This window comes from Balaenoptera borealis, assembly GCF_965194805.1.
Source record: "Balaenoptera borealis genome assembly, chromosome: 2".
Lineage (NCBI taxonomy): Eukaryota > Metazoa > Chordata > Mammalia > Artiodactyla > Balaenopteridae > Balaenoptera > Balaenoptera borealis.
The window spans coordinates 34,059,940-34,083,918 of NC_138867.1; the positions used below are offsets into that span (position 1 = coordinate 34,059,940).

General features: G+C 40.0%; 2 long non-coding RNA genes across 2 annotated transcripts in view; one reads left to right on the plus strand and one right to left on the minus strand.

Annotated features, from left to right (window-relative positions):
- Nucleotides 1-23,979, minus strand: part of LOC309624417 — a 268,613-nt gene that overhangs the window by 194,983 nt on the left and 49,651 nt on the right. The window lies entirely within an intron of this gene.
- On the plus strand, nt 1,140-23,308 carry LOC309624424. The gene is made up of 2 exons (XR_014241907.1): nt 1,140-15,565; nt 17,287-23,308. It is a non-coding gene; the product is annotated as an uncharacterized lncRNA (long non-coding RNA).

Here is a 23,979-nt window from a genome sequence, read left to right on the forward strand (position 1 = left end):
TGGGGAATAAATGGAAGGGGTTGCACCCAGCAAAACCTAGAGGCTTGGAGAAGGGTCCCTGCTCAGCGGGAACACAGACGTCTGAGAGGATCCCTAGTGTCTGAGCTCAAGGAGGGGCGCTGAAGGTACCCCCGGACTACAGACAGTTCTCTGGCCACCTGGGGCTGGTGCTTTTGAGGGGGGCAATGAGGCTGGTTGTGTGAATGTCAGAGGAACTGCAGCTAGATACCACTGTTCGTCTGGAAAGGGACGGCTGCCTCCGGAAAGGGTGGTGGTGTTGGCAGGAAGCCAGCAGGAAGGGGCAAGTCCCTTCCTCCTCCAGCCATTGGTGGAGTCCAACAGGGAGCCGGCTGGTAAAACAAAAGTGGGGTTTGAACAGCCCCCAGGTTCTCAACGAGCACACAGAAGTATGGGCCTGAAGCTGAGGTAATAGCTTAACAACTGGCGTGAAGGGGATATACCAGAGAAGACTGGCACTAGCTATCTGTTTTACATTCGGTAGTGTATGTATGTCCATGTCACTCTCTCACTTCGTCCCAGCTTACCCTCCCCCTGTGTCCTCAAGTCAGGGAGGTCAGCTCAGTGCTTGGTGTCCACCTAGAGGGGTGGGATAGGGAGGGTGGGAGGGAGAAATAAGAGGGAGGAGATGTGGGGATATATATATATGTATAGCTGATTCACTTTGTTATACAGCAGAAACTAACACACCATTGTAAACCAGTTATACTCCAATAAAGATGTTTTAAAAAAAGAAAAAAAAAAAGACTGGCAAACAGAGGCTAATTGTTGAAACTCAGTGGTGCACCCATGAGGGCTGACATACTATTCTCTCCACTTCTGTATATATTCAAATTTTTTCTATAATATTAAGATAAAAAAGGAGCTGACAGTTTCACTTTAAAAGGACTTCTTCTAAACAGACTCACAGACATAGAGGACAGACTGTGGTTGCCAAGGGGGAGGGGTGTGGGGAAGGGATGGATTGGGAGTTTGGGATTAGCAGATGCAAACTATTATGTATATGTATAACTGAATCACTTTGCTGTACACCAGAAACTAACACAACATTGTAAATCAACTATACTTCAATAAAATAAATTTTTTTTAAAAACTTCTTTTAAACTGTTGGTCTATATTATTAACATTATATCAAAAATATCAAAATAATTTTAATGGAAATCAAAAAAAATTAAAAGATCTATCTACAATTACGCCATTCAAAAGAACCCCACAAATTTTCTATTTTTTCTTTTTTTTAACAGCATTTTCAAGATTTGCTTTATTAAGAAACCCAAACCCCAGGGGTAACTGGCCCCCTTAGTACACTGAGAGTTAGGTTTTAACCATTCCCACCCTTTCTCTATCTGTAGTCACTTTTCTGCTTTAAGACAGAGTGAGTTCTCAGCCTCCATCTCCATTTAAGGATATGACCTAAAGACAGATAGATGATAGACAGATAAATAGATAGATAGATATCTCTTTAACTTTTCTCCATATATCTTTTCTTTTCTTCCATTCCTCTCATCATTCCTGCTCTCTTTTTGAACTCCCTTCAGTTAGTCCATGGACATAGCATAATCCACAGGGTTCAGTGGAATCACAAACAAACGCTGTTACTGGACATGACCAGTTAGCCCAAACGGCGCTCTCCGTGTCTCCCAGGCCTAGGTGGGGCATTTTATTCTTTCCAGGCTACAGGCTGCCTCTCAGGCCCAATGCGGAAATGGTCATAAAGTGGTTAGATGGCAACTGAAGAATATGAAGGATTCTATGCAAACTCCTACCTGTTGAATTTGAACAGCTTGATATTTCAGAAAGATTGCCCTTGCTGGAATGCAGAGAATGGATTAAAGGGGAGCAAGACTGGGGCCAAGAAGAGTCAAGATTCTGCAATGATGATCCAGGCAAAGTGGATGGTAACCTGAATAAGATAATGGCGACAAATGGAAAGAATTGAGGGGCCTGAGAATATTGAGATGGAATCCGTAGGACTTGAACATGAATTGCAAATGGAGCAGTGAGGTAGAAAGAAAAGTCAAAAATGACATCCACACTCCCTGTTTGTGCAGTCAAGTGAGTGGTGACGTTCTCATTCACTGAGAGAGGAAATAGAGGGCAAAAAGTGGAGAGGAGATGCTGACTTTATTTGGGGGGACACTTTAATGTAAAGATTCTGAGAGACATCCAAGTAGAGGTGTACAATAAGCAACTGGGTGTATGGTCCTAGAGCTCAGGTTTTGAAGGATCTGGGATGCAGAGAGAGATGGAGAGTTATTTTTTGGTATTTGTGATTGTATTTTGTTTCTTTGGCCACGCAGCACAGCTTATTGGATCTTAGTTTCCCGACCAGCGATTGAACCTGGGCCCCAGCAGTGAAAGTGCCAAGTCCTAAACACTGGACCGCCAGGGAACTCTCAGACTGTATTTGTTTTTAATTCAACGAATATGCATAAATATATGAGTTGTAACAAATTAAACAGCACATGTGAATTAAAGTATCTATTGAATACTCTCTCCATATGCCAGATACCTCCCTAAAGATATGTTATTGTCATTTTCACCTATATTCTTCCAGAATGTTTTCTCTGCCTTTATATACATATATGAGCTTACAGAACTGTGTTTCGTTTGTTTGTTTACCTGAAAGGTATTAGGCTGCCTTATGTCAGTTTCCCCAAGAAATAGACTCTGAGATGGAGGCTTACATGCAAGAGATGTAATGGGGGGAATGAATTGCTGGAACAAGGCCTGTAAGGGAGTGAGGGAGTTGGACAGAGGAACAAGTGAATTATGATGCATATCCAGACGATGTCTCAGCCAGTCTCATGGGGCACTCCAGATACGCCTTCAGAGTTGACCTTTAAGGTAAAGGGACTGGGCCATCGTACCTTCATCTTAACCAGTCATTGAATGGCAGCTGCCCCTGAGAAGGGGATGTACTTTAGAAAACATGGCTCTCTTCAGCTGAGGGCAATTTCTAAAGCGAAACTCCACTGTGACCCTTCAGCAGCCAATGTGCCTGGCAGCTGGAAGAATAAGGGCATTGACCCTGAAGGGAGGACCTGAGAGGCACACCACATAGCCCCCACTATACAGGCTCTAGTACAATTCTGAAACTTGCTTTTAAACCTAAGAGTATTTCCTGGTGCTCTCTCCTCTTTAGTAGTCAGGTTCATCTTATTCTTTTTAATGGCTACATAGTGTTCCAGCAGATGATGGACCACAGTCTCTTTAATCTTTCTCTGTTGATGGACATTCAAGTTGTTTTCAACTCTTTACTGTAAGAAACAATCCTGCAGGTCAAATGGATTTCCAGCTTCTGATAGTGATGGAATAAGTCCCTCTCAGAGGATGCCCTTTCCCCTCTAGAAACAATGATAAAACCTGGATATAATACAAAAGCAACTACCTGAAGCAATTGGAGAGGGAACAGAAGCAGAAAGACTCTTGTGGGGAGTGAATGCTTGGACTGCTGTGGTGTAAGTGCCCCAGTTCTGCGGCTTTTAGTTCGAGACTGATGTGGTCCATTTGGCATTTGGCAGCCTAGTGGTGAGGGCACTGATTGAAAAACGCACAGTCTTTCTGGTTAGCAGAATCAGAAAAGTGAAGCTGGGAAACTGTTACTGAAGTGAGTGGAAGAATCCTGGAAGGGAAGAGAAAGGAGACAGAGAAAGGATCCCTAAATTCTGTCTAGCCACACCTCAGGCTGACCTCTGAACTGTGAATGCATGGAACAGAATAAAGCAGCTCAGTTACAGCGAATGATTTGAATCAAGACTAGAGCTGCTGCCCAAAGAAACAGAATTTGCAGTTCGAGCCTAGCCAAGAAAATTGCCTGCTAAAGCCAAGGCAATAACACACGCTAGAGAAAAAGAACAAAACCCAGAAACTTCATGGCTTTACATTCATAATATATGTGATAGATTCACAAATAACTTGACATATAAAGAATCAAGAAAATGAAGCACATTCTCAAGAGAAAAGAGAATGAACTACATCTGACCCTGAGATGAAGCAGATGTTGAAAGTAACAGATAAGAATGTTAAAGCAGCTATTTTAACTATTCTTGATAAAGTAAAGCAAAATATGCTCTCGATGAATGAAAACATCGGAAAACTCAGCAGAGGTACTTAAACAATAAAAAAGTGAAAATTCTAGAACTAAAAATATATCTGAAATTCTAAAATTATTGAATCAACTTAATAACCAAATGGAGATGTTAAAAAAAAAAAGAGTAAGTGAACTTGGGAATAACTCAATGAAATTATCTAAATAGATGAACAGAGAGAAAAAAATTTTTAAAAATGAACACGGGCTCTCTCAGATAATATCAAATGATTCAACATACAGGCAGTTTCAGAGGAAGAAGAGAGAAAGAATAGGGCAGAAAAAAAATATTTGAATAAATAATGGCCAAGTTTCCCAAATCTGTTGAAAAATAAAAACTTAGATTCAAGATGCTTTGTCAACACCAATTAGAATAGACACAAAGATACTAACATTGAAATACATCATAGTTAAACTATTGAGCCAAAGATAAGGGACAAACCTGGAAAGCAGCAAAAGAAAAATGACACATTATATACAGGGGATCAGAGTGCAATTAAGAAATGAATTCTCATCAAAAACCATGGAGGCCAGAAGAGAATGGAATATCATTAAAGTGCTGAAAGAAAAAAAAACAAAAAAAACTACCAACCCAGAATATCTTATCCAGTAAAAATATCCTTCAAAGATAATGGCAAAATAAAAACTATTTCAGATAAAAGAGAACTAAGAATTTGTTGTTAGCAGATCTACATTATGAGAATGCTAAGGGAAGTTCCTTAGCTGAAGGAAAAGATTCTAGATGGATATCTGTATTCTCAGAAAAGGATAAAGAGCATCAGAAATGGTTTTTTAAAAAGCTGGAGAAATGCAAAAGATTAATTTTTCTTTTTTCTCTTAATTTAAAAAATAAATCTGTTTAAGGCAAAAAGTATGACATTGCCTTGTGGGATTTATAATATAGGTATATGTAATACACATAACTATAACAAAAAGGACAGAGCAGGGGTGGATATGGCTCTATAAATTTGCAACTTTTCAATATTTTACATAAAATGTTACCACGTTATCATGTTAACTGTGAAAAGTTAAGAATATATGTTGTATTTACTAGTCAATCACTAAGAAAAAAATGCAAAGAAGCACATCTAAAAAGCCAATAAGAAAATTTAAATAAATTAAATTCAAATAATTTTTAAAGGCAATAAATGAAAAGCATAGGCTAAAAAAATAGAGGAGACAGGTAAACAACAAAAAATAAAATGGTTGGCCTACCCAAACATATCAATAATCACATTAAATATTAATGGATTAAACAATTTATTCAACAGAAAGAGATTGTCAGAAGGAATTTAAAAACTACTGCCTAAGAGACATACTTTAAATCTGAAGACATAGAGAGTCTCAAAGTAAATGGATGGAAAAAAATATATGTACTATGCAAATAGAAAGCATAAGAAGGCTGCAGTGGCTAGCTATATGAATATCAGATAAAATAGATTCCAAGATGTTGTGGGTTGAATTGTGTTTCCCAAAAAGATATATTGAAGTCCTAACCCCTGGTACCTGTGAAGGTGATCTTACTTGGAAACAGGGTCTTTGCTGATATAGTCAAGTTGAGATGAGGTCATAGTGCATTAGGGCAGACCCTAATGCAATGACCAGTGTCCTTATAAGAAGAGGAAAATTTGGACACAGAGACATGGAGAAACACAGGGTGAAGAAGGCTATGTGATGACAGAGGCAGAGATTGGATTGACAGATCTACAAGCCCAGGAACACCAAGGACTGCAGGCAACCATAAGAAGCTGGAAGAGGCAGGAAAGAATTCTTGCCTAGAGCCTTCAGGGAGGATGGCCCTGCTGATACCTTGATTTCAAACTTCTAGCATCCAGAACTGAGAGATTATAATTTCTGTTGTTTTAAACCACCCAATTTGTGTTACTTCTTATGGTAACCCCAGGAAACTAATACACAAGTCAAAAAGTATTATCAAAGATAAAGAGGGATATTTCATTATAATAACAGGGTCAATTCATGAGGAAGGCATAAACAATCATAAATGTGTGTGCAACTAAAAAAAGAATCTCAAAATATTCTTTTGAGATAAAAACAGATAGAATTAAAAGGAGAAATTGAAAATTCCACAATCAGAGATTTTATCAATCTTCTCTCAGCAATTACTGGAATAACTAGACAAAAAAATCAGCAAAGACATAGAAGATCTGAGAAAAACAATACCAACCACATAAATACATAAAGGAAAGAAGGGTTGCTAGCCTTGGAACATTCTTTTCTACTTTCTGCAATTTTCTTAGTGTCCTCAATTATAGACTTGGTCTTTCTTATGATATGCAACGTATTTATCCTATTTCCCCTTCAAATTTGTGGTTGCAAATGTTTTTAATTTACTTTTTTAAAAAATATCTTTCATCTTACATCATTTATGCAGCATTTCTTTTTTTTGTTTCTTCTTGGTCAATCATTTTAAAAGTTCTCTTTTCTTATCAACGTTTATCTTCCACACATTTCTCCTTTTTGTTGTTTTAAATTTGTACTTCCTCTTTTAGATTTCTGGTTTTCTTAAAATAATAGTTGCAAATACTTTCAAATGCTCTAAATATACTGTCTCTTAATCCTTTACCACAACCCTATGAAGTAAGCTCTGTGGTCATTACCATTTTATAGATGAGGACATTGAGGCACAGGGAAGTTACGTAACTATCCCAGGTCACACAGCCAGTAAATGATGAAGCCAGATTCTAACCAGGCAGTTGAGTTCCAGCATCTATGATCTTAACTATTGGGCTATGAAGTTTGCCTCCCTAGATTGCCAAATTAAATATTTTAGTTCCTATTTTATAATAACTTTTATTTCCTCTTTATCAACTTCCTCATTTTCAAAGGCTTTGCTCATTTTATGACATATTATTCTTCATCAAATTACTTCTTCTTGTTAACTCTTTTGTCATCATAAAAAAAAATTTATTTCTAAGTCTCCTGTGGTAGATTGAAAAATGGCCCCCCAAAAGATATCCATGCCCTAATCCTTAGAACTTGTGAATATTATTTTATAGGGTAAAGTCTTTGTAGATGTGATTAAGGATCTTCAGGTGGGAAGGTTATCCAGAATGATCTGGGTGGGCCCTAAATGCAATCATATGTATCATTAAGAGAGAAGCAGAGGCAGATTTGACACACACAGGTAGGAGGAAGCAATGTGAAGACAGAGCAGACAGAGATTTGGAGATGCTGGCCTTGAAGATGGGAGTGATGTAGCCATAAGTCAAAGAATATTGGCAATCACCAGAATCTGGGAAAAACAAAGAATAGATTCTCCCCAAAACTTCTGAAGGAAGCACAGCCCTGCTGATACTTTGATTTCCACCTAGCGATACTGATTTCAGACTTCTAGGCTCCAGAACTGTGAGAGAATAAATTTCTGTTGTTTTAAACCACCCAGTTTGTTACAACAGCCACAGGAAACTAATACATTCTTTCTCTCAGTCACACTGTTAAGATCTCACACTGTTAAGATCTTTTCCTTGCTGCCTCTTTCCTACTGTGTGCTAGGCTCTAGGGATAAACATGTAAAATAGATAGTGTCTTTATTCTGAAAAAGCTTGGGTCAATGTTGGGCAGTGCTCTGCAGGGTAATTTCAAACAAAATACAATAAAGACTGTATTTTGAGACTGAGAAAGGCTATGAGATCACAGAGGAGGGGTATGAACTTGAGAGGACCAAGGCTGGCTTCTTCAAGGAGGTGACATCTAAGCTGTCTTGCACAGGAAGTAAGGGTGAACCAGGCACATAGTGGTGTTCCAGACAAAGGTAACAGAATGAGCAAAGGCATCTCTCAGGTCCTTTGCATCTTAAGACACCCTTTTTCCCCCTTCTATTAACTCATTAGGCCCGTAAAATGTCTTTTGTTCTGTACCACGTGCTTGGTAATGCTCTATACATATTTACTAATAATTCAAAGGATAAAGCATAATTTTAACATAACCAGTGTCCTTGTTTTCTCTTCATATAACATTCCTCAGTTGAGGGTTGGAGATGGGAATCCTAGTTCCCATTTCCATTTCTCATGGGCCCATTTTCATAAAGTAGTTTCCCCCCAGTTCAGGAGTTTCTTGATAGGACACACGGGACATAGTAAACATGAACATGTTTCCAGAAGTATAAAGTGTGGGTGTGGCTCAATTCCTAAAGATGACCTTCAGAAACTGGCTTTTAATTTTCAGTATTTCCAAAGACCCAGGAAAGCCACAGGGTGATTTTTCTGCCTCTATTTAAAAGATTTTAACCATCCCTAACACTGGCATGACCTCGCCATCCTGCTAGATCATTAACTCATTGTGGGCAGGAATTGATTCCCCCATCCTGCTGGTATCTACCCCTGGGTCTCTGGCCAGAAACTGCACATACAAGGTGAAGTAAAAGTGTGTATCAACAGCTGTGTTTTCTTTTTTCTTGCCTTTGTTGAGAGAGAGAGAGAGAGAGACTCGTGTTTGAGTCCATGCTCTGCACAGCTCTTAGCTCATGAGGGTCCGTTATCAATGTCCACTAAGATATTTAAGGTGTTTGCTCACTATTATCATTAACATCATTATAATAATGTGACTTTTATATTTAAAAAAGCAAGAACAAAAAAAAATCAGACACTGTGTCTTTATGTGCTTTGAACTTGTCAAATGGTTTTGAAGATCAAAGGAAGCAGTTTGATAATAATGAGACCAAGAATTAGAACATATTTTCAAACTTTCAGAATTGAAGGCAGTAGGGGCGGGATACGGAAGTTCAGGAAATGGATGATGGTGTAGAGAAAATGGTGTCATTTCAGAGTACAGCTGAATATATAGAGCTAACCCCCCCTTCCTCCTCATTTTAACAAACATTTGCTTAGCTGAGTTCTACAGCTTCCAGCTCTGCTTCAGAAGGTCTTTGTTGATCTTTGCAAGGACAATTAAGTGTCAGGAATGTGTAATATAGTGAAGCACTGCCAAAACAAACAGCTCTCTTAAAACGTTATGTCGAAGTGGCCATTGTTGCTGGTGTTTCTGCAAGAGTCAGAAACCACTTGCTAATAGCTTAATTCCATTTCTCTGCAGACAAGCTGACCTGATTGCAGGAGAGGGACCCTGCGGTCTGCTGGTTAGAGAAAAGTCCTGGAAGCCTGAACGGGTCCACAGTTTAAAGCATAGCTGAGCAACTGACTCACTCTGGAACCCAGGGCTACATCACTTAACCTCATGGGGCTTGTCCATCCAGCTGGAAAATGTGGCAAGATGTGAGGCTGGACTGAAAATCATTTGTGGCCCAGCTGATTTGCTGGACCACAGGGTACAGTTTGAGACTGCCAGGTTGACTGAGTAATAGTCCTGTGAACCGTGATTGGTAAAGGTACACCTCTCAAGAAGCAAGGAGAGTTCAGGCTGGTGAGAATATCCTTTAAAGGAGAGGGAAGCCTCTCTGCAGAATCAGTAGGTGAGGATTTCTAGTCTCTGTTCCCATCTGGGCTCAGTCAATCATCAGATTTCCCTGAAATGGACCTTAAATAGATCTTAGCAGTATCTAAATCCCCAGCTCGCTGGCACATAGTGACTGTGCTTAGCAGGGCAAGTACTCTGCAGATCCCCTCATGTACCTTGTTCCAAGGATCTGCAGAGTCTGCGGAGACTTAGGGTCAGATCAGCCATGCTGAGACAGGATGGACTTGAGGCAACTGAGTTATGTATGAGTTTACATAAAACACATGCACTTGAATGGAAAGAAAATTGATTGAAAATTGATGAGTTAAGCTAAAAGGGAAAACAATTCGAGGAAGGGACTGTTTATCTCATAGGAAGTTGCCTTTTGGTATTGCCTTTGGGTTTCTGAAAGGCATGAAAGGGATCCCAGGGATGATGGCTTCAGATCCAGGAACTGACAAAATTTTGGTAGTGCAAGACTGGCTTTTGAAGGTGAGACTTCTGATAAAACCTACAAAAGTCTAGATTGGTAATAGGTAGTTTACTATAAGCCACAAGGGAGTGTCCAAACTGCCTGGGAACCCGATAAATTTTGCTTGAATTGACTCTTTTATTCCAAAGGCTAAAAATAGTTGGTTTGTGTTTAAAACACTTTTTAGCTTGGCTAGTCCTAAGCAGGTCAAAGGAGAACTGTTTGGGGTAAATAAACTTTTAGAAGTGGAGGAGAAGTAACAAGACAAATATGGCTGTTTTCTGTACTAACTGTTCACAAATCCACATACAGCAGCTGATAGAGTTGAACATATTTATCCCTTCATCCTATCATGGATGAAAACAGTCATCTCTATGAGTGGCTGAAAAGACACTCAGAACCCACGTGAAGTCTGTCCTCTGCCTCATGATTCTGGACATGACTTTCAGGGCCTGGCTCAGTGTTTGAAGCCTTTGATGTCCTGTATAGGAGAAGTACTAGGTTCTACCATTAATTCCCAAAGAATCAAGAGGAAAACATCGCTATCATCCTGGGGTGAATGAGACTAATGAGAATGATAAGAATCAAGAAGGAGAATAAGAAGATGAATTCAGAGGAAGCCAAAAGCATAAATGCTTACTAGTATTTTGAGCCTAACTTACCTGAGTAGAGAGATTGGGATGACAGAGGACTTCCCAAGAAATAAGAAATGAGGAAGACTTCTGAACACTCCTGACAGAAACAAAAGTACACTTGAACAAACAGAAGACATCTCTTGTTTTGGAGAGAACAATTCAGCCCATAAAAATGTTATTTTCCCCCAAGTTAATTTATAAATTTAATGCATTCCCAACACCAATACCAAAAAAGCTTTTTCACAATGGAGCTACACAAGTTGATAGTAAGACTAGAAAAACACAAAATAAGAAAAGTTACAAGAGAGGATTAAGGATATAAAAACATTATAATTAAAACAGTATAGTACTGGTGTGTGAATAGACAGACCAGAATATGACTGAAAAAAACTAGACCCAAGTACCTGTGGAAAATAGTGTATGGAAAAGTATTTCAAATCACTGAAACAAAGATGAGTGTTTTAATTAAGGTGCTGAGACAAACTGGATAACCATCCGGAAAAAGATACAATTAGACTTATATCTCACACCATAGATAAGAATAAACTCCAAATGAATCAGAGAGAAAAATGTAAAAAATGAAACCATATAGATGCAATAAGTACACACAGGTGAATTCCTCTATAACTTTGGTGTAAGGAAAGACTTTTGATTATCACTTGAAATCCTGAGGCAATAAAAGAAAATATTTAACTACAAAAAAAAGTTACATGGCAAAAAAACACCATAAATGAAGTTGACAAAAACAAACTGAAAGACATTTGCAACACATAGATAATTCTAATGTATTAAGAATTCTTAATATATAAAGAATTCATTTAAAAGTCACAGAAAGAGACCTGATAGGCTTGATTTTTTAAAAACTAGCAAAAGACATGAACAGACTACACACACACACACACACACACAAAACACACACATATGAACACTGCTTAACATAAGAAAAGTAATAAAGGTTAAACTACTCTGAGGTACCATTTCTCACCCATGTGATTGGCAAACATGTTAAAGTTTGACCATACATTTTGTTGGTGAGGCTTTGGGGAAACAGGAACCCTTAGACCTTGCTGGTGGGAATGAAAATTGGTACAACCTCTGAGGAGGAGAATTTGACAATATTTAACGAAACTATATATGTGTTTATCTTTTGACTTAGCAGTCCCATGTCTAAGAACTTACTTTGAAGATACACCTCTAAAAATATAAAAATATATATGCAAAAGGTTTCTCAATACAGCATTGTTTGTGATTGTAAACATTGGAAATATAAAAAAGTCATTAAATAAACTATGTTGTATCCACATAATGGAGCACTATGAAGCCATAAAAGTTATTGAGGATGGTATTTATGAACCACATTTGTCAAGTGAAAAAATGCAAAGCACAAAAGACTTGAACTTGTAATCCAATTTAACATTGCCAATAATGGAACAAATTGAAGTCACGTACCTATTGATGAGATACACTAAAGAAGGACCTAATGTGAGATCTATATTGTGCCACCTTTTCTGTAAAAAAAGTGGAGAATATAAGATAATATGTATCTCCTTAATTTCACAAAAACAAAACAAAGGATACATCAGAAACACAAGAGTAGGTGAGAATGGGTTAGAAGAAACAAGAGGTAAAGGAGTGACACTTCTCTGAATATTTTTGAATATTTTTGACTTTTGGAATTATGGTTATATACTCAAAATAATTATATAATGATAAACTTTTAAAGAATGGGGAAAACAAAACCTAAAATGGAATACAAACAAAAACAAGTAAACTTAACTGTATTTCAAATCAATAACAATCTTACTAAAGGAGGGTAAAAACCAACCCAAGTAATTTTTGAACAGTTTTTTTCTGTATACCCTCAGACTGAAGATTATAAGAACTGTAAACAAATATGAATTCTAGTTAGTTGAATTGTTTGTCACAGTTGTATAGGTCAGTAAGTATGAAACTGCTTTTAGTATATTACAGGAGTAAAATGTAAGTATATTGAGGATAATGGGGCCAGGTTTCTCATTGTCAGAGAAGGTTGTGTTAGGTTAGAATTGGAAGTATCAGTATGACCTCATGGTTTATTTTATATCTATATCATTATAGATATATATTTTACTTCCATATGTTTATAGGTGGCTGTGTGTATCCATTATCTATTACTTATGTCCACTGAAAAGGCCTAGAAGCAATGATACCCCAGTAGCAATGAACACACCTATTGCCCAGATCCTAGTTTCTAAATACCATACCATTCTCCACTAAAGCAGGGTCACTTGAAGAAACAGCTGATTTCACGGCTAGGACAAGAAAAGTTCAAGGTGAGTCTGGAATATCTTCTTGTATAATAAATTAAGGAAATTCTCAAAGAATAAGGGCATAGAAGGAAGTTTAAAGAGGCTCACTCTGCCAAATCTGGGATAATTTGAGCATGAAAATACATGATATTTACAGATCACCTATTGAATAAAACAGAAATCCGTAAGTTCATACTGATATGAATAAATGGAGTAAATGAAGTAGGAGGAAAAACTATTCCCTATTATAGATTGCCATGAAGTAAATATAAAAGGAATACAAGAGTTTTAAAAATCATTTCACAAACGTCCTTATAAAAAGCAATTCAGCAAGAATCATCAATAGATGATAAAACCGGTAGGTGAAAGTTTGAGAAGTTTGATTGATAATGGTACATTTACAGAATCTCAAAATATCTTCTCACAAAATACTTATTAATGGCAAAGGGAAATGGTGAGTTGAATGAGAAGAACCTGCCAAACACCTCCTGAACCTTGTAATCCAACTTAACATTGCCAGTAATGGGACAAATTGACATTATGCACCTACCGATGTGATGTGCTAAGGACACAAGGTGACCTCTGCTGTGTTCCTGCCGAAAATACATAATCTCACTCTCATCATGAGCAAACATTATGGACACCTGAGTCAGATTTTCCTCTTTGGTGTGTTTATATTTTTCCATGAATATTTCTAGCATTGCATTTATCACATGCACTATAAATATGCATTGATGATACTTCTCCCGGACTGTGATTCTTAGGGTCAGGGACAGATATTCTTTCTCTTTGTATACCTCTAAGTATACTGCCTTCCCATGCATAACTCAATCATCACATATATTGTTTTTCAAATACTTCTTTGTATGGCTTTCTCCCTTGTTTTAGTTAGAAAACCCAACTAATAATGGCTTAAACGAGAAAGGCACTTGATTACCCTACAGAAAATTAAGTCTGGACATGCACAGTTCCACAGTTTGATCAGCAGTTCAATGATGTTATGACACAGTGTGACTGCATCACGCGCATCTCTGATTCAACTGGCCTTTCCTTCAATTTCAAGATGGCTGCCGCTGCTCCCCACATCACAGTCTTATACAACAGGACCCCAAGAAGTAAGGAAGTAGGTGATTGGCTCATGCCTTTTATCGGGGAGATAATTCTTCCCTAAATCCTCAGTAGAATTCCCCTTAAGTCTCATTCACATGTTCACTCCTAGACAAATTACAAATCATCTCCTCTGGCCAGGTATATTAGTGTCTGAACAAAATTGGCGGCCTGTTAAGAAGAAAGAACAGGGGTTATCTACTGAGTGGGCAGCATTAGTGCCTGCCATACTCCCCTACTAGACTATACGTTTGCTGATGGCAGAAACATTCTTCCTCATTTTTTTGTACCTCCAGGGTATAGCATAACATCTGATAATAGATGCTCAATAAATATTTGTTGAATAAATGAAAATGACCAAACCTGGTATAACATAAAAAAATAACAAGCATGGGAAATAACAAAGTTACATGACTGTACATCTTGGACCCTGGTCCTTAATTCTCCGTTCCCTTCACGGAAGATAACTTGAAGAGAGGAAGGAAGTCATAAAGGTTTTGGTGTTTTAGGATTGTGAGTCTGGCATGAGTAGGATGAGAAGTGGGAAGTTTACAGGCAGAGAGGCTGGTGTATCTGTTGAGATGCTTTGTATTTTAAAATTTGGACAGCTGAAATTGCACATCACGAGAAATACCTGGGAACGATTGCTGGAGATTCTGTTATCACATCCAGATGCTGCACATCCAGAAAAGACAAAGAAACCAACACTTCTAATTTTTCGGACCAAGGAAACCTTCCAGAAGGTCCATAATAGACATCCCCTCACACTTCGAACAGAATCAGGCCACATGCCCATTCTGAGCCAGTCACTAGAAAGGGGAATGGGATTAGTGGGTTTAAGTTAACCGTTCAGGGTGGGGTGGAAGCTGAGGAGAAAACCTGCATGGCCACCGGGCCAGCTTAGGAGCTGTTACCACATAGTAGGTTAAAATGTTTCAAAAGCCTGAACCGATTTTATTTATTGTGGTAAAAATAATTATGAAAGTAGGATGTAAGAGGTATTTTGAAGAGAGAACAGTCATTAACTGAATATGGGGGAAGGGAAAAGCAAGTGAAAGGAAGGAACCAAAGAGGTTTTGAGGTTAAATTTCTCCTCAAAATTGATCTACAGCAACAACAGAGAGACAAGGAGCCACTTACTATTTCCAGAAACTTGGAAACTATTCCCAGACTTAAAGTTGAGTTGTGGTTAACAATGAACAAACAAACAAAACCCAAAGTAACTAACTAATGCAGGACTCAGAGGATTTTACTATGTGGCAAGACAGAGTTAAGGTCACGTAAGAACAACATACACAGACAATTCCTCATGTGGCTTATGACCACTTCATCTCCCAGGATGTTGAAAAAGTGATAAGGCGAACCATTATTCTGCCCCAGATTTTGATCTCTTGGGAAAAATGAGCTAAGAAGAAAAGAGCAACTAGGCAGAAAGGAGCAGCTTAAACTTCAGGGAAAGCAGGGAGGAACAGCCTGAGCTCAGCGAGACATGGACTTCAACGTTACTGGGGTGGATTCTTAGCATTCAGAGAAAAGATGGAAGGTAAGAGACCCCCGTGAAGACAGTCTGACTATAATTCCACCCGACACAGATGGCCTAGGACTGGGAGGGGTGGCCACAAGAAGTTATGTGGCTACCTATGGTGCTCTCTAATGACCAAGATTTTAAAAGAATATCCATGAAAAGATGGAAGGAGTCATCATCACATGGTGGATAAAACCTTGGCTGTGGAATCTGATTGAATTGAAGGGCGGGTGGGGGGAGATCCTGGCACTGACCCTTGGTAGCTGTGTGGCCTTAGACAAGTTGCATGACTGCCCTGTGCCTTCATTTTCTCGCCTTTAAAACCGTGTATAAGTCCTCCTCCAAAAAGGGACCCCTCCTTCACTGTTGGTGGGAATGTAAATTGGTACAGCTACTATGGAGAACAGTATGGAGGTTCCTTAAAAAACTAAAAATAGAACTACCATATGATCCAGCAATCCCACTCTTGGGCATATATCAGGAGGAAACTCTAATTTGAAAAGATAACATGCACCCCAATATTCGTAGCAGCACTATTTACAATAGCCAAGACACAGAAGCAACTTAAGTGTCCATTGACAGAGGAATGGATAAAGAAGATGTGATATATATATATATATATATATATATATATATATATATATATATATATATGATGGAATATTACTCAGCCATAAAAAAGAATGAAATAATGCCATTTGCAGCAACATGGATGGACCTAGAGGTTATCATACTCAGTGAAGTAAAACAGACAAAGACAAATATCATATGTTATCACTTACATGTGGAATCTAAAAAATGATACAAATGAACTTATTTACAAAACAGAAACAGACTCACAGACTTAGAAAACAAATTTATGGTTACCAAAGGAGAAAGGGGAGGCAGGGGAGGGATAAATTAGGAGGTTGGGATTAACATATACACACTACTATATATAAAATAGATAATCAACAAGGACCTACTGTATAGCACAGGGAACTCTACTCAGTACTCTGTTATAACCTAAATGGGAAAAGAATCTGAAAAAGAAAAGATATATGTTTATGCATAACTAAATCACATTGCTCTACACCTGAAACTAACATAACATTTTAAATCAACTATACTCCAATATAAAATTTTAAAAATAAAAAAAAGAAGTCCTCCCCCAGTGGGTTGTTGTAGGACAAAGAAGATAATAAATGTAGAACATATACATTACCATGGTGCTGGGCACAGAGTGAGTGCTCCATGTATATATACATTTGTTGCTGTCGTAAAAACAACAAAAAAGTGGTTGTTTCCACCTTCTAAATATTTTTTAATAAAAAGAGAGAAATTAAGAAAAAAAACAGAAACATGTTCCATAATTCCATTTTCTAGATGAGTCTCTCTGGCATGCCCAGAGAATTCAATCAATAGAGAAAAACACCAAACAAAAACTGCCCCCAACGAGCTTGCCCCAGCGCTTCTCCCCAAGTGGAACCACGGCTAACAGTTTCTTATGAGTACTTCCAGAAAAACATTCTAAAAACGTTTTATATTTAATTAAATGCTAAATAACATGTACACAAAAATTTAGAAGTCGATCAAATAGGGCGTGTGGTGCAGTAAAAATTGATGACAGGACCAGAAGAGCACACATTTAATTCTCCTCCTCCTCTTCCTTTCCCCTCCGTCCCTCCCTCCCTCCTTCTTTTCTTTCCTCCCTTCCCCCCACCTCTTCCTGTCTCTTTTGTTATTCTTCCCATGTCAAGTAGGAAGACTGAAGCTCACTGGCCTGAGAGAAGTGAAGATCCAGCCAAGAGAGGAGCCCATGTAAGTAGCCGGTGGATCTAAATGAGATCACCAGGTGGTGAAATTTCTCTCAGGGAACTGGGAGGACCTCGGCATGAAATGATGGAAGTGCTGCTCATTGTGTTTAAGGAACTTTGGCAACGGAAGGGGAACTGGACCCCAAATTTCAAAAGGTACATCAAAATGGATACCCAAATAATAGACTAGACACCTTCTAGAATGGGTTATTAAAGGAGATGTGAGTGACCGGAAAAGGAGATTTAGAGAGCCAAGTTGGACTGGACCTACCTCATTCTCTTTTCTGACAGGTTTACTAGACCAAGAATTAATAAGCAATATTGTAGACATAGTGGATCTGGATGTCATGAGGCAGTTGACAATGTTTCTTATGAAATCCTTGTGGAGAAGTAGAGAATGTAGCCTAGGGGCAAAGAGATTCATATGACTTCCTAATTAGCTGGACAACCAGAGGCAAAGGACGCTGGGGAATGGTCCACATCAACCTGGAGGGGGACCTGGAGGAGGACCTGAAGGGTGGTGTCCGTAGAAACATCATCCATATCATCCTATCCCACAAGGACATGGTTGGTAGGAGACTTTAGCCTTATCTGATATCCTGTTTTTAAGGGAGAACATGCTTTAATGTTACATGTGTAAATGAAAATTCACTTTTAAAAATGTTAATATAATAAATCAATAATATAATAAATACAATATAATAAAAATTTAATAATAAAATATTTAATATAATTTTATAACATTTAATTATTAAACTACTGTATATTAATAATAAAAGTTTAATAATATATCCTTTTGATGTTTCCCCATCTTTTTCAAGAGAAATTCTAATCATCTATGTCACTTGTGCTGGATTGACTGCAAAAACGGCTGCAATTACTCGCCCCTTCCTATGTATACATCATTTGCAACAAGACCTTGCAGCATCTCCCATTAAGAGATGTCCCTGTGGGCTTCCCTGGTGGCGCAGTGGTGGAGAGTCTGCCTGCCAATGCAGGGGACGTGGGTTCGGGCCCTGGTCCGGGAGGATCCCACATGCTGCAGAGCAACTAGGCTTGTGCGCCACAACTACTGAGCCTGTGCTCTGGAGCCCACGTGCCACAACTACTGAAGCCCGCGCGCCTGGAGCCTGTGCTCCGCAACAGGAGAAGCCACCGCAATGAGGGGCCCGCACGCCGCAATGGGGGGGTGGCCCCCGCTCGCCGCAGCTAGAGAAAGCCCATGCGCAGCAATGAAGACCCAACGCAGCCAAAAATAAATAAATAAAAATAAATAAATCTGTTAAAAAAAAAAAAGAGAGATGTCCCTGTCCCTTGAATGAAGGGCTCTTGTGACTTGTTATGGCTAAGAACATGGGGCAGAAGGGATGGTATGCCAGTTCCAAACCTAGGTTTTAGGCGGCCGTGTGTGTTTCCACTTTCTTTCTGCCACCACTGTGTGACCAAGCCCAGGCTAGCCTGCTGTATGATGAGAAGCACATCACCTTGACACCCAGCTGACAGCCAGCAAACTGCCAGCATGGGAGTGAGGCCATCCAAGACCAGTCAGCCCCCAACCTGCCACCTGACTGCTGACTCATGAGCAAGCTCAGTCGAGATCAGACAGTCTTGGGCCACTTCAACAGAACTTCCCAGCTGATCTGTTGACTCGTGAGCAGTACTAAAAGCTTATTGTCTTAAGTCATTGGATTTCGAGGTGGTTTGTCACGGAGCAACAGCCAGCTGTTACAGCCCATACGTACTGGTTCTACTTTACCTGTCTTGCTACTCTGACGCTCATAATTCTTTGCTTCTGAACAAACCATTATGTTAAATTCTCCACAGCTTTGCAAATGTAAAACCTCTGCCTGGTCTACCACCTCCTCCCTCAGGCATCCTTCTTCATCCTGCTGACTTCTCCTCCTCCTTAGACACTCATCTCAGGCCGCACCTCTGCCAGGCGGCATTCCCAGAGCTCCCTCTCTCCCCACCTCTTCCCACCTCCTGTTGAGTGCCTCTCCTTCTGCATGCTGCTGACAGTCAGTCCTTGTCTATACGTTTGTCACAGAGCTCATCCGAGGTTAAAAGCATCTGTTTACTCAGCCTACCTACTACTCTTGCTGCACTGTGAATTCTGTGAAGATAGAAATCGTATCCTTTGTCTGTTATCCCAACAAATAGTGCAATTCTTGCCAAGTAGTTGGTGTTCTCTAAATGTTTATTACATGATATGCATTAAATGTAAAAAGACAGAGAAAGGGGGGGGGGGAAGGGAGAGAAAGAGGAAGAGAGTGTATTTAGCCTTGAAAAGAGAAGACGTAAAGGGGCTGACAAATTTAATAAAGATACCATTAGCTTGGGAACAGCTACAGGTTACCAATTAGATCTTCATTGGTCCAGACTAACCAGTTGATAAACTTCAGCTCCTTTAGCCATCAACCCCTAGGAGGTAACACGTGTTCCTTGAAGCAGAAGATGTTACCACTGACGCAAACTGTTTTATCTGTAAAGGGTGGCTGAAAAGACACACGAAGTCTATCTTTTAGGTGGGGACCAAGGTCATGCAGTCCTATGTCTGGGAGGACTGCCTTCCATTCACAATTGAGTCATTGATTCTACCATTTTCAGGAATCAGAGGAAAAACAATCCTAGATACAATGTAACAACTGCACAGGCAGCATGTATTCCTCACTCCAAGGAAAAGACTTCAAAGTGACATGATCACTTTCTTCAAATAACTTCTTTACGGGTTGTTATATGGAAAGGAAATTTGCTCTCTCTGGTTCCAAAAGGCAAAGCTGGGACCAGTGGAGGTTGAAGTCAGACAGATACATGGGTGGACCTCTTAATCATTAGATCTGTCAAAAAATGGAGTGAACAACTCTTGAAAAATAGTGCCATTTTTGGCCTTGGAGATGTCCAAAGAGAGACTGGCCAACAACATATCAGCAAAGGTGCAAGAAAGTTTCACATTTATGGGAGCAGATTGAGTCCCCTTTGGTTGGCTATTCATCAAAAGATGGTACTGTTTGGGAATCATCATGTACCCACTTCCCACATTGGCTACCTGCACCAATGACAACCACCTGCCCAATTGTTGTAAACACATGTGAAGGTGTCTGCCTTACTCCAGAGAGACTCTCTTTCGTGCAAAAGCATCTCTGCCTCAATCACACTTGCTAGGAAACCCTAACCCATGGCTGGAGTTGACTAATCAGGAATAAACACTGGACACCAGCCTGAATTTCAAAGATGAAAATGTGGGTACTGAGGGGTGACTGCCTTCTGACATACCCACAGAGGAACGAAGGAAGCTGCTCTGCAGAGAAATAGAGTAATAAGTGCTGATTGAGCAACTACTATATGCCAGGCACTGTTCTAGGCACAGGTGAGCCTGCAGAAAACAAACCCAATTCCTGCTTTCATGAAACTCACATTAAGTAGGGACCAGGAAACAAAGACGAGAGGGAGAGAGACAGCAAAAGAGCATGGCCTGTGTTTCCTGACAGGCCCCTGAGATGTTTCTGTGGGTTCCATGAGAAACCCCAATGGTTCTCCAATAAACGTCGTGCTTTGCTTACGCCAACTGGAGATGGTTGCTGTGAGCTGCAGCCCCAAGACTCCACATGAAACACATGTGACTCCACACCCATTCTTGTCACCGTCACTCTGGGTCAGGGGGGCCAGGGAACTTTTAAAGCTCAATAGGTCAGAAGCTAGTGGAAGAGAAGAGAACTTTTTCTTGCCATCCTTCCATATATCAGTCCTCAAATTTAGGGTCTGTGCATTTCTAGTTCCCATAATAAGGAAGACAGAGAGAAGCTGCTTCCCCAGATACTCAGGATGGCAGAGCAAAGGTTATATGATAGGCAGAGTTCTATGATCTCTACTGCATCCAGGTATTATTGTTATTTAATATTTCTTACATAACTGCGCGATAAGCAAGGAAGTGCATTCTCCACCCAGGCTTACAATAATAAATAAAATCATTCCAAAACAAGAAAAAAAAGAAGCTCTTTCCCCCCAAGAGCTTACAGGGGAGAGGCAAGTCAAACAATACAGGACAGAGATATGGCCTGAGATGAGTCCAGCAAGTTTTAAACAGACTGTATCACCGAGTGGTCAGGTTTCCAGGGGCTTTCTGCGAGCATGAGGGGAGAGCTATTTGGATGGCCATCGGGCTGGCGCGCTCAGCAGAGGGGTGCAGGTCCTAGGACAGAATGTGTCCCATCCTCCAAGGAGTCTGTGTTCCTCAGGCTTTTAGTTTTGGAATTTTCAACTTATTAAGAAAGAAAGTAGAAGAGAGATTTAAAAAAAAATACAAAAAACTGAAAAACCTTGCCATTTTGCCAAATCTGCTTTTATTTTAATGACTCCTACAGTGAGATGCAGATCTTCTTTCAGTTTTCTACTTGCTGATTAATTTCCTGTTTACTCTGAAGGTAACTGAAAACCTTTTGGACGAAGCAGAAATAGCCTTAATGCCAGTGATTCTTGGTAATGGGATGGAGTCTCTCAGGGCCAGCCTTTAGGGGCTTCCTAGAAGCTCTGGGTAGGTGGGTGGTTTGGCACATGTTAGTTTAAAATGTGTTCACTCATAAACACGTTCAACATACAGTCATTCTTCTCCTTCTGCTGGTCTCCTGGGGTGGGGGGTGCGTGGTGCAGAGAGGGAGGTCCAAGCCATGCTCAACTCTGGAGGTCCGTGCTAGTCTGAGTTGTGAAATCAGCTCTGTCTGCCCTCATCCTCCTACCCAGACCCCTTTCTTTGACTTTCACCATCAGCCTTGACACTTTCCGCTCTCTTGCAATATTCAGGTCTCTAAGTTTTATGCATGCCACCCAGTTATAACCTGCTGTAAAGAAAGTACTTTTATATTAGTCATGTACACTTGAGTATGAATTTAAGCCAAGTTACTTCTCCTACATATTAACCCTTGCATTGGAAGGGCAGGGAGGTTTAAGAGAAAAAGCAGTGGGCTGGTTGTTCAAAGACTCCACTCTAGTCTTGGTACTGTGCTGAGCGGCTGTGTTTCCTGAGCCAGACACTTCACTTCGTAATTTTGATTTTTTAAAACAATTTGATAACATCAGAGGTTCAAGTAGATAATTTCTAAATCTTCCTGTGAATTTTAAAGCTGTTGATTTTTATTCCCAGTATTAGAAGGGGATGTTTGAGGAGAGCTGGCTCAGGCCTCTGAGCCAATCACACTGTGTTCAGCCGCCTTCAAGTGGGTGCCAGGGGATCTGAGGCACCTCCCAGCAAGTGAGATGCACTGTCTACAGATTTTCTTTCTGGGAAAGTTCCTGCCAGGATTTTATGCAAGGAAAGTCACAACTGTTCTTCTGAATATTTATTCACACCTGAAATTCCTAATGTTAACTTCCTAACACTCACCTAATCCAGCATGACCACCATCACACAAGCTTTAAGCTTCAACCAAATCCCTCTCTGTAGAATTGCCAGTCCCCTCGTGTCCCCACGGGTGCGCTTCCCACTGTCTCCAGACAGGACAGTGGTTCCCAACCTGGGCTGCACGTTAAATCCCCTGAGGAGCTTTTAAAAGTCCTGGGCCCAGGTCACCTCCTAGACCACTCTGTCAGCCTTTCTCCCTGTAGTGGACCAGAAAGCAGTATTTTGAAAACACTTGTAATTCCAATTTTCCTCAGAATTGAGGACCCCTTTTAAGACATATGCAGGACCCGAGGAACATCTGAGATGGATCTGTATCTTCTAACCCCTGCCCGGGTGAAGGCGTTACTCTACCTCACCTTTCTTCTTTTTCTCAAAATGTATGTAGATTAAGGAGTCTTGGGACTGCCCTGGTGGCCCAGTGGTTAAGTCTCCGTGTCTCCCATTGCAGGGGGCTGGGGTTCAATCCCTGGTCAGGGAACTAGATCCCTCATGCTGCAACTAAGACCTGGCACAGCCAAATAAATAAATATTAAAACACACACACACACACACATTAAAAAAAGGAGTCTCCATTTTATTATTCTGTACTTCACTGGGGAAATCATACTGTGTACTTTCTTTTATCTCAACCTCTTGTTTTACCTTGAATAACCTACATGTCAGCCTCCTGGGTATCCCAGTCCCGCAGACAGTAGGATCTTTCTGTCCCTTCATACGTTAACTTAAATTCCTTTGAACCTACTGTTCACCCAAAATATCTGAGCATTCCTAGGGGGACCTAAGTTTCTGTTGATCCCTCTTCTCGCTTCCCCTAAACGTTTCCTCTCTACTCTCTGCCTTATCTCCTGTCACCATCACCGTCTGCCTCATTGTTTTTTTCCATATCAACACCATCCCCATTCCCTCATCCCCTCAGAGCGCTACTAACAAAAGGATCTGTGTGTCATTTTATGGACAGTTGAGTGCTAATGAAAGGCATTACCACACAGGACAGCAGGCATTGCCCTCCTCAAAACCAGCAGCCATGGAAAATTCCAGTCCCATTGAACTGTTCTTTACTTTTTGAGCCGCATCCACTCAAGAGACTTTTTCATCTTTTCTCTCACTGTTAGGCTCTATTCCCTCAAAGTCCTGATAATCTTTTATGCAGGGAAATTTACCTTTCAACATCTTAGGCCAAACTTTATCCTTTTAGCCAGGTCACCTTTTTGAGCAGAGCCACCCTCCTAGGTCATGACGTC